The sequence below is a fragment of the Myzus persicae genome, unplaced genomic scaffold (assembly GCF_001856785.1).
Source record: "Myzus persicae strain clone G006 unplaced genomic scaffold, MPER_G0061.0, whole genome shotgun sequence".
NCBI classification, from domain to species: domain Eukaryota; kingdom Metazoa; phylum Arthropoda; class Insecta; order Hemiptera; family Aphididae; genus Myzus; species Myzus persicae.
In genome coordinates this window covers 22,653-34,427 of record NW_019103223.1, presented here as the reverse complement: position 1 = coordinate 34,427, position 11,775 = coordinate 22,653, and positions in this window count along the sequence as shown.

The following is an 11,775-nucleotide window of genomic DNA, read 5'->3' as shown; positions in this document are numbered from 1 at the left end:
GTCGAGTTAATTTAGATGTATAGAAGTGTGTTCGATGGAATGAATATTAAATAAAGTGTAATGAAAACAGTTTTCATGTAAACCCGACACCGACATATCGCGGCTTGTGAACAACTGGTAACTGGGGTAAGGTGAATCTTTAAAAGTTAATTTATCTAACGGTAATGTTAGAAAACTGTATTATTCGAGCATGATAAAAATGAAACAAATATAATAAGTAGGTATATACCTAGGTACCGCTATTAGAAAATTGCTTTAATTGTCTATGTAATATGTATAACATCACATTGTTATCAGCTACTATAGACGAGAAATACTATTGTATAGTATATGAAATTATTACATGATAAAATATGAAACATCGTATTGGTTGGAAGGTAGGCTGGAAGGAATATATCAATCGCTTATTCGTTCCCCAAACAACACAATTATACTTGCCGTAGTGAATAAGTCTATAGTGTAAATCTATTTTATCTATAAATTCGAGCAGTTTAAACAATTTTAATTAATCATCTGTGCAACTATATATTTGGTATTACCTATATCTTATTCGCTATCCCTGTCTATTAAAGTAGACTGAACCATTTTGATTCCCTCCAATTTCATGTTTCTTAAAATATAATCCATCGATTGAGAATTCTCAAAGTTAATCCTGAGCATTAAAATTATGTCTATCAGTAGGCAAAAGACTCATTTCATTTTTGAAAAATTCAAAGAACATCTTGAAAAATATAAGTGCCCAATTTGACGAAAAAAATTACAAGTTTGCCCAAAACACGTTTTACGTAATACTAAATACAAAATTAATTTATGGTTCATCTAAATAAAAATGTTTTTTTTCTTAATATTACCAATGAAAGTCATTAAGTTTTTTTTTATTTTAACCTACTATTATTATTATTAAGTATAATAATGAAACCAGTTTAAATTATTATGATTACAGTCAAAATATACATCCATATGAACTGTGTATCTTAGAGTTAATTTTAAAAATGTAACCTAACCTAGGTACTTAGGCAAATGTAATTTATACAATCATGTGGGGCTATTTGTTTTTTATTTCTACGATTAATATTTTTTAAATTATAAAAAAATTAGAAATGTCGTTTGACAAAAAATCTTTATTTTACTTGTGAATACCCAATGTTGAAAAAATTTAAATTTCAATAGCTCATTAAAAAATGTATGTGGTTTCAATATTTAGGAAATTAAAGTTGAAAAAACAAGTTATAGAGCCAAAAGGTCATATTTATAGTTGTTAAAAATGTTTTTTCAAAAATCAAATGTAAACAATAATATAGAACTCGTATTGTTTATTCTAAATTGAATAGTTGGTTAATTTACCATTTTATACATGTATATATATTATATACCTACTAATGTATTTATAGAAACAGATACTCTTATAAAATATATTTAATCTTAAATTCTCTTTCTGTGTTTAGTAAACAACACACTCATAGTATACTCTACTAGGTAGATCAATTAATCTATTTTATAGCACGATGGTTTACTTTATATAAGTTTTAGTTTTAGTCACTTAGATTGTTTCTGTGAGATTCTATTGACCTTACTTTGTTAGAATACTGTAATTTAGAACTTAATCATTACCAATTACCTAGCAAGACACCAAGTAACAGAAAATAAAATGTTGAGCTTTAATTCGAGTTTTTGTAATTTCCATTTATAAATATAATTTATAGAAGTTGAATCACGGAATAAAAAATAAATGCGAAACTCTCAGAGTTTTAAAAAATCTGTTTTTATATCTTTTATTGAAAGTTTTGCAGCCGTGTATACGTCACCTATAATTATTGTAGATAATAACATGGTACCGGATAGGTACATATATATTAAATGGACTAATTTATTTATCTACAAATAGTGAAACCTCTAAATACCGGAAACTCTCTGTTACTTATTTTTGTTCAATGTTCGGAGACATCCTCTATTTAAAAGGTTCACTTAGTAGAAAGTTTGAAGTTAATTCCCAAAAAAACATCCGCTATTTAGAGGTGTCTCCTTACTCCTTTAGGGGCGAGGTTTTACTGTTTAGTATAATATATATTACACTCGTCGTCCTGTAAATGTTGGTTAGGTTTTATTTTTTTTGAATCACAAGTGTCTATCCATAATCTATAAACAATTGAACAGAACGCAGGGTATGGTCCACCGCGTTATCGCGTACGTGGAGAAAATATATTATAGTACAGCTGGTATCGGTATAATATTGTTTATTGGTATATGTAGGTATCTGGTATATGCGTATATAATACATATAAATATACAATACACTCTATTTTGTAAACATAATATTATATATTATTATAATATGTGTACAGTGTATATCATAAAATATTTGCGGTAGGTCACACGTTTTACTGATGTCAAAATTATTACTATTCCTTATTTTATTACTGATACTCGTTGAACATTTATTCTATTCGTATTTAATATATACGAATAATAGTAGGTAGGTTTACAAGACAGATAAATTGTTAACGATTTATTAAAAAAACAATAAAGACAATATTATTTACTGTTCTGCACACTCGCAGCTAGTGTATAGGTACCTCTGAATACAAAAATATAATAATAATATACATATACTATTAAGTAGTATAATATTTTACATTATATTATGGACACATTATAGATACACATACAGCCATACAGGTACCAGCTTAATGTTAAATGTATAAGCAGCAGGGACCTATCTTGTAAGTTGTATATTGTTATTTAGGTACACGTATTTTTCAATCGATTGATTACATGCAATCAATTTTATCACATTTGTGCACAATGTAATACAATTCTTGCAACAAATATCTAATTACTATTTATAGGTATAGGGCACTTATATAAGGACTTACACTTATATAAGGCACTTGCTACAATAATTTATACAAACATATTATTATGTACATAAATATAAAACTATATGCATGAAGTTGTTTACCGGAGAAATATTTCGACCATTAACATTGTAATACCCATGGAAAAGCTTCCGCGTGTTAATGGAAATTAATTCAATGTTATTATATTATTATATTATAGTATTATTATACAGTACACGCTGTAGAACCACTTATAACAACTTACTACGGTTTATGATACCTGCATATATCATCAGTATATCATTTAATTTTATTTTACAAATCATATTTAATACCTAGCTACACGTAGTTGATTAGTATTTTATTCTTATGAATTATGTAGATATGTATAGGTACCTACTCCTAATAATAATTATTAACGGCGTGTAGTGGACATCGTGTATCGTACTGCGATTGCTTTCCTATTCCTACATCACTTGAAATATGAAATATTTCTAAATAATCTTCAAATAAGAATATAGAGAATAAGTTAACCCCAATGTGAGACAATACGGGGTTTAGAATGACGCGATACATACATAAATACTTTCCATACACACATGTGTGAACAAATGCAACAACACTTTAAAAAACACCATAAGCTCTCTATACTTACCAGTGGTTCTCAACATTCATGTGTTGGTGACCAAACATAAATTTTCCCAATTTCTCATGCTAACATTTTGAAAACGATATTCAATGGGCCTAAAATGTCACCAATGTTCTACTCACCCTGATTTTTTCAATTACCATAACTAAAAAATACCACAAACCTTAATTAGTTTTTTTTTATTCTTATTGCTTATAATATTATAGTAACATTTTTTATAAGTAATTTTTTGGCGATCCATTCAAAATTATTTGCGACCCCATGGTTGAGAACCTCTGCTACATGCCTATATATACTATACCATCTAAATAGTATAATATTTTACATATGTCTTTACTGTATTGTACAGTTAAAGCAAAAATTACGTTGCACAATAAACGTCATGTAAACTTATAGGCTTAGGCACTATTATTACGTTTCTTACAATGTACAACAGACACTCACCAAACGTAAAAGAGAAGGGATGCCATTACCATAATCATACATGAGGGTTAAACAGAAACAACTCTGGGCAGTGTCCCATAGTAAAATAGCAAGACACATTGTCTATGCCAGTCTACGCTATGACTTATTTTTGTCATTCAAATGAATACTTACCAAACACTCTTATATCTAATAGGTTAATCGGATTGTATGGTCACAACCCACAGGATTAACTATTCTATATTACACTCTAAACAGTCTAAACTTATTTGTTGCTTTATTTTAAAAACCTATTCCATTTACATAATAAGCATGTAATTTATTATGTCATAGGATGTAAGAATACACTATCATAATACAATTCATATTTTTAACAGTCAGTACTTACCTCATAGTTATGTACCTAGTAGTTTCTATAAATTACAATTGACTAACTGACTTGGCTAAGTTAATTAAATAATAATATTTTTTTTTACATTTATTGATAACTTACATGTACGACAATTGTATTTATTATTATAATCAAATAACTGATTCCTACTATAAAAATATTACGATAAAGTATTTTCGTGTTCAATCGGTGCCATAACTAGTTTAGAGATCGTTTCGAAAACATTGATACTTATAGATCATATCCCTAATATTATGATAGTTTAGGAATCAGTGAGTACCATAGTATTGGTTTCGTGATCGTATTGAAGAACCTCAATATTAAAATACATAATTAAATAATTGTCGTCGAAGTGTCAAGTATATACTCTAGTGTTCAATCGGTACTTGACTGATTTCACGGTCTTCTCAAGAATACAAATATTCTGAGTATCTATAAATCTTCAAGCAAAAGTAAAATCTTTAATAACAACCTGGGATAATTTCACATTAGAAATGACGTTATTTAATGTATAAATTATACGCACTAAAAATGCCATCGTGTATAGAAGTTAGTTGGTATACACTATACATAAACGGTGTTTGACTCGCACGAGCTTAATCGATCACATAATAGTACGTTGAACAAATCGAGTTAAGATACAAATACCGTAGTAGTAGGTATAAAGAGCATCAAATCCGACCCCATCAAAAGTCAAGACATTACCATAATAACAAACATATTACACATAGGACTGCTGGTATGATATTGCGAGCAAGGTGAGTGGATTTAAAGTATCTACATGAAAATTAAATATTACATACTTAAAATAATAAACAGCAATTCGTAGAATAATTTTACGAACACACGCTCATAATAAAGAGAAGGAAATCACTAAATGATCTCAATGACATCGAACACTTTTAAACATACTCAGATACACATAGCCAACAGCAGTGGTTGAGTGGTTCCCAATCTCTTTAATTGTGAGGACCATCAATTATGTAAAAAAAACTTTGAGGCCCACTTACCTAATATACAGGTATTCAATATAAACATACCAAAATAAGACGACTATAAAATATTATAGAAATCTTGATGTTGATGCCAATTAAAATGGACTGACTCTTGCAGGCTTAGACTCTCAACCCTCGACTGTGGCCCAGTACCACATTATCAGCTGCTTATATCCCAATTGAGAATTTTAGGTGGGTACCCAGAAATATATTGTGGACCTGCAAGTCTCGGACACCAATACTTGATGCTATTTCACTCTCTTTGTATTAATAGGTATTAATTATCACTTCATTGGTTTCACTAATTATCAGGAGATCGAATTATATTGTATATTAGAGAGACATCTGATATGATGATTATGTACATAGTATGGGGGTGTAATGGTGTAGGAACTTGCTCATCCTCATTTATAGGAATGAAACACCCATGATACATAATATAAGCATAACCACAGATTAGATAATTTGTAATATAATCCTCAGCAAAATCTCCCTCCCTTAAGGTATATAAAAAAGTATAGCTAATCCCCCATAAGAAATTCTTGAACAAAGTTTTGTGTACATATACTTAAAAGTGGGTATTGAAAACAACGTTAAATAAACTAAAATGGTATCTGAGCTTCTGTATATCTATTTAAATAATGATAAGTAGGTACCTAATTAACAAAATAGTGTATCCATATCACACCAACAAGTAAGAAATAAATAAATAATATTATATCAATAACATTTTTAACCCATTTTACCGTACAAACAATGAAGATAATAATAATGGTTATTAGTACTTTGCAGGCTTACTTACAATTAAAACCCAATCCTCTACCCATCTTCAATTTTTTTAGCAAAACCACTTAAGTTTCAATAATATTTTTAATAATTTACCTTAAGTATCAAGTATAATGTATTGCTTATTTCTTCTTACTCTATAACTTACCGAGTCACGATAATTGAAAAACATAGGTCGATATTTAAACTGGTCTAACTTGATTTTTCTAAAAGTTTCCTCTTTATTTTTCTAATTTACCCAGCACCTCCTTTTCTTTTAGTTTCTATTTTAAATAACTAATAGCGAAGTTAATATTACAAAATTCCCAAGAAACATAAAACAATAAAATAAAGAACAAGTCAGAAATTTGCTTTTATGAATTAAGGACGTTCATTGAACGTGCGAAACTATACCTATAGTTATCAACTTATTAACCCATAATTAGTATTATTGTGTACAATATATTTATATTGTATTTTACTATTATGTACAATATGTTAATTAATTTACTTTTTTTTATTTTTACAATATATTATTAGGTAATATTAAGTAAATACTTGCTGGCTAAACGAGGATATAGTAATCTATTGGTATAACAAACGTCAGATTCGGTTATAAATAGGGTGTTGATTTTTAAAATCAAGAATAAAAACAAGAACAATGCCTTAAAAAATCTATTTAATGCCAGTGTATATTAAAAACCTCAATAAAATGACCAGATAAATTAAAAGCCAATTAAAACGAATATAAAATACAATTTGAATCTGTAGGTCTATTCGTTATATTTTATTTTTCATAGTAGCACTGGGAAATCATACGCTATTTAATATCAAAAAAAAGTTTGACAGTTATTGGTAAGTGTGTTTTGCATAACTGAAGTGATAGGTCATGGGAGCGAACATAATACTTAATAAAAATGGAAAAAAAACAAACAAAAATATATTTAATTACATTTATTTATTTATTTTTCAAGTTTTTATAAAATTGTATTTGTTCTCATTAAATTTTCAAAAAAATACTCAGTCCATAAAAATATCCTAAAACCGCCAAAAAAATGATCTATAAATCAAAAAGTTTTAAAAAATGCTAAATAAAATATTATTTCCAATTGAATCATATATGAAACAAATTTTTTGCTTGGAAAGTAATTTAAAAAAAAATTATATTTGTATTTCAATCTAGTAGTATATATAATATTTTTATATGATGCATTGAAGCTGAAGGGGTGGACGATCAACGAAACCAAAATGCATAATTTTAAACACCTATTATAAGCAATTTTTCACACATGATTTTTTTATAAATGTATAATAACAAATTATTGTTGAGCTGCTTCCGCACACCGAGAAAGTTTCCGATATCCCGTCGGCTCAATCAGCCCCTGGTAACTACTACAGTTTTCACTATTAAAATGTACAAAAAAGAATGTGCAGTTAAATTTCTGTTGCATGAAGAGTAAATTAAATTAGTTACCGTACAAACCTAAGGTATTACACGATTGGTCATTACACTATATTACCGGTTATATTTTACTCTTGAAACAATATTAATTTAAATAACTTTGTTACTTATTTTTCTACTTCGGTATATTTAAACTGTATTAATATAATTAGGACCCAAAAAGTATGGTAATAAGGTTATTACCACTGTAATAAAATACAATTATTATTATAATATGTTTATTATTTCAAAAGTGTTATCTATCATATTTCTGTGCAAGTACAACCACTGCAAAATATAATAGAATAAAATATTTAAATTGCGAGAAAATAATTGGTTCATAAACCAGCAAAAAGCTATTTTTTCTGACTTCTACATATTATTTATTTATTTTTAATTTTTCGGATTGTTATTTTGAAGAGATGGGAAATTTAAAGTGACATTTTCAACCTCTATTATTGATGAATGTATTGATTTTACAATGTGTGTTTTTTTCTGCCTGCCTGCTTTTAGAGCAGCAAAAATTCTTAGATTTTCAACGTTGGGTGTGGTTTCTAGTAGCAAATTAGACGTTGTTGTTACTTGAGGAGGTCAAAAATAAAAAAATATGTTTTAAAATATTCATGAAAAACAAAAATGTTAACGCAAGAACAGTTTTCGACAAAATCGATTCTGTTTTTTTTTTTTTTTAGCAGTACTTAATAGCATACTTGGCTGTATTATTATGCATCAAACATAACAATCCAAAAACTTTCCATACAAAGAGAAAGAAAAACTACAGTCTCCAAACTTTTTGAACACACTGCATACCTATATCGGTCTGTGCATATGCGTGTAGGAGAATTATTATAATTTATGATAATATAACATTATAACGTATGTATTGTGTACAATTATTATATTTGTACATGAAAAGTGTATACCCACATGTGTTATGCGACAGCTCGAAAATTTAAAGTCCGAAAGTTCTGTGTGCAATATGCACGACACAGACATTTCACGCTTACGGCCTCCGCAATCTGCGATAACGGTGACCAAAGTCGGGGGAAAAGTGGGGGACATTAAAATTATCGTGCATTAAAAATCATTACGGCATATATGATTGGCGTGTTGACATGTCGCTCTCAGCTCACGTGATACATGTATTTCTAATACATAATATTGCAGAGGTTTATTTAATAGAGGTGTAGGTACACAATACCTGCGACGTGGAGTTGACAGTTTTCCATGCGATTCGATTTGCGAACAGGATAATTTTTCAACCGTGCTCACAGTATATACATATACAGAGTACATGACAATATTGTACCGTTGTGATAATAATGTACAGAGGCGGTGTGTCATCCTAGCATATTTGTATAATCTAATTTAATAATTAAAAAAAAAAAATGTAAAAAAACTAAAAATATCTTATGGCTTTAAATAGCTCAACACATTGTAATGTAAACTATTGATGAAAACGTTAAGTGTCTACGGTTATTATAAGTAAGTAGAAAATAATTTAATACATTGATAAAAAAATAAAAAATTTACAATAGGTAAATTATAGCAGGCACACACTCGTGCAGTTTTTAAACGAATAATTAAAAAATAATCGATATTTTTATTCAAAACTCTTATCACCCGATTTCAGACAACCTGCAAGAATCTAATAATATTATCAATTTTATACATTATAATATAAATCTATTGAAATTTGAAACATATAAACAATTGTTTTTGTCAAAGTGGATTGATCCACTAGCCTCCAATCCACCTTGGTTTATGTATTGTTTAATTATTTCGATGTGTAATCGCAGGTATAGGTAAATAAACAGATATCTGTGATATAAATATATTTTAATGCACCCACTTTTTCCAATTTTCTCCTTTGCCACAGAGAGATTCTAGTTTAAAAATCAAAACTCTGTATCGTTATTATAATATCGTTATGTACAGGTACAAAAACGCAATAAGTTCGACGCCATACAAAACTCAAAGTACCTATTTAAAAATATGGATACCTATCTAAATTCTAAGTGTCACATAATTGTACATACTTGTATAAAAAAAAGTACCTAAAATAAAAATTTGATTAAATGCTGACACTAAATGAGACACTAAAATGGAGAGAGCACCATCCTGCACTCTGCAGTAAACATATTATTACCGAATTTACATAATATACACATATGCATATGCATGCTATATTACGACAGTAAAAATAATGTTCAGCATCAGACCGAGTGGTGTTCATATTTTCGTCTCTATCCGATTCACCGATTATACTGCGTTCTGCACTGTTCACTAAAACAGAGCAAATCATATACAATATACATATATAGTAATATAACATAAACATTGTGTACCGTGGTGTGGTGCAGTGGCTGGCAGCAACTGTAAAAGCTCTGAAGTCACGCTGCACCAGCGTCACAAGTTCCCGGATGGGTGACCGCTCAGGTTTTTAGCGACGAAACGTGACACACTTAAATTATATGGTATTGCAGTGTACCACGTGTTACAAACTCACAAACTCAAAAACTTGCTAAAAAAATACACTAAAAAACCCCCAACCATACCACCCCATACCCAATGGCCTATGTTGTGGGTTCCCCTTAATAAAAAAAAATATTTATAAATGGTAAACAGCATATTATTATAATCATAGTCACATAGTGTTTCAAACGCGCGGGTTGACACGGTATGAATATAATATGTAATTAGTATATATGTCCGTAACTGTGCAGTGCCAGAATTGGAAAAAAACCATTATTGTGAGGGGGCGATGATGTCGAGTGAAAAAAATGTTTCCTCGTCATTATATTATATTGTGAACGCGGTCACCCCTCCGATGTACACTAGATGCACATTCGAAATTATGAATATTAACACATTAAACAAACAATACTTATACATATTAAATTGCTAAAATTTAATCAATATAGCACTGCAGGAATAAAGAGTAGCAGAAAATGAGTTTTTTTTTTATCGAGCCATTTAATGTATGTACCTATTAAATGTAGGTACCTGCGCTATAGGTGCATTCCTATTAACCTGCACACATAATAAAGTTAACGTTATTTTTGGCGGTAATTAAGGTGTATTTACAAATACCTAACAGGTGTCCTAAAAGGAATTTTAATATCTGGCAGTATCCATTTTCCTCCAGTAATAATAAGATACCATTAACAAATTAAAAAATAGATCTTGGCAATTTTTCTCCACCGAGGAGTTAGTGCGTTACGAATATAATAAATTAGTAAATATATTTTTAAATTATATTTTATATTAAATAATATAAACTATAAGGGTAGTTGTAGCTTTTATTCGATAGTGTTGTTTAATTAAAATTTTTTTTCGGAATTTAATATTTCACAAAACAATAAAATAAAACCCCCTGGATTTACGAAGATGGGCGCCCTTAGGTACACCCATAGGTATAATAATATTACAATACAAAGTATGCACTTCACACATTATGTTATTCTACACTGGAAGTGGGCTACACAGCCCGGTTAACAAATCAGAAACCATTCATCGACGTGTATTGTAACATACTAATACCTGTACGCCCAAACGCTCAGTGGCCAACCTGAAATCTTTCAGAAGCTTGTCTTATATTATTGCTCCCATCCGGCAGCACCAACAAAGGCCTGATAAAGACATTCACTGTCATATTAATATTGTATTGATAACTACCTATCGAAGTTATTACCAAAATATCATACCTAGTTAATACTAGCAAACTCCTCTCGACTTCCCTTCGTCGATAAACTGTAACACCCTTATTCATTATTGCACGTGCGTATATCCATAGTGCACTTGTTGGCAATGTCAAATTTCGTACAACAGAAGCGGTGGTAGGTCGGCCAACACCGCCAAAACTCGTGCTAGGTATATATATTATAGACGATAGACCTTAAATCGATTCACAGCTGATGTGTAGATATAAAATCATATTGTTATTCGACATTACTTTTTTAGTATAACGCAATAACCAAATGGAAACCCATTGTACCAAGAATTGATTACTGCAGCTCAACTTTTAAACCACATTGATTACCAGTTGTAACCCTCTCACGACACGGAGTACCTGTGAATTCGGATTTATATACTTATATAGACCCTACAAAGAAATTACTATAAATATTAATCTATGTGATAGACAAGTGATTTCACACTGAGCATGAAAAATATAGGACTCTTTTCGGTTACCGAGTGACTCAATATATGGTAGTGCGGGGTAGTACTGTATGGTATATAGATTATTGTATATTGTCGTCAAGAAGTCTCGT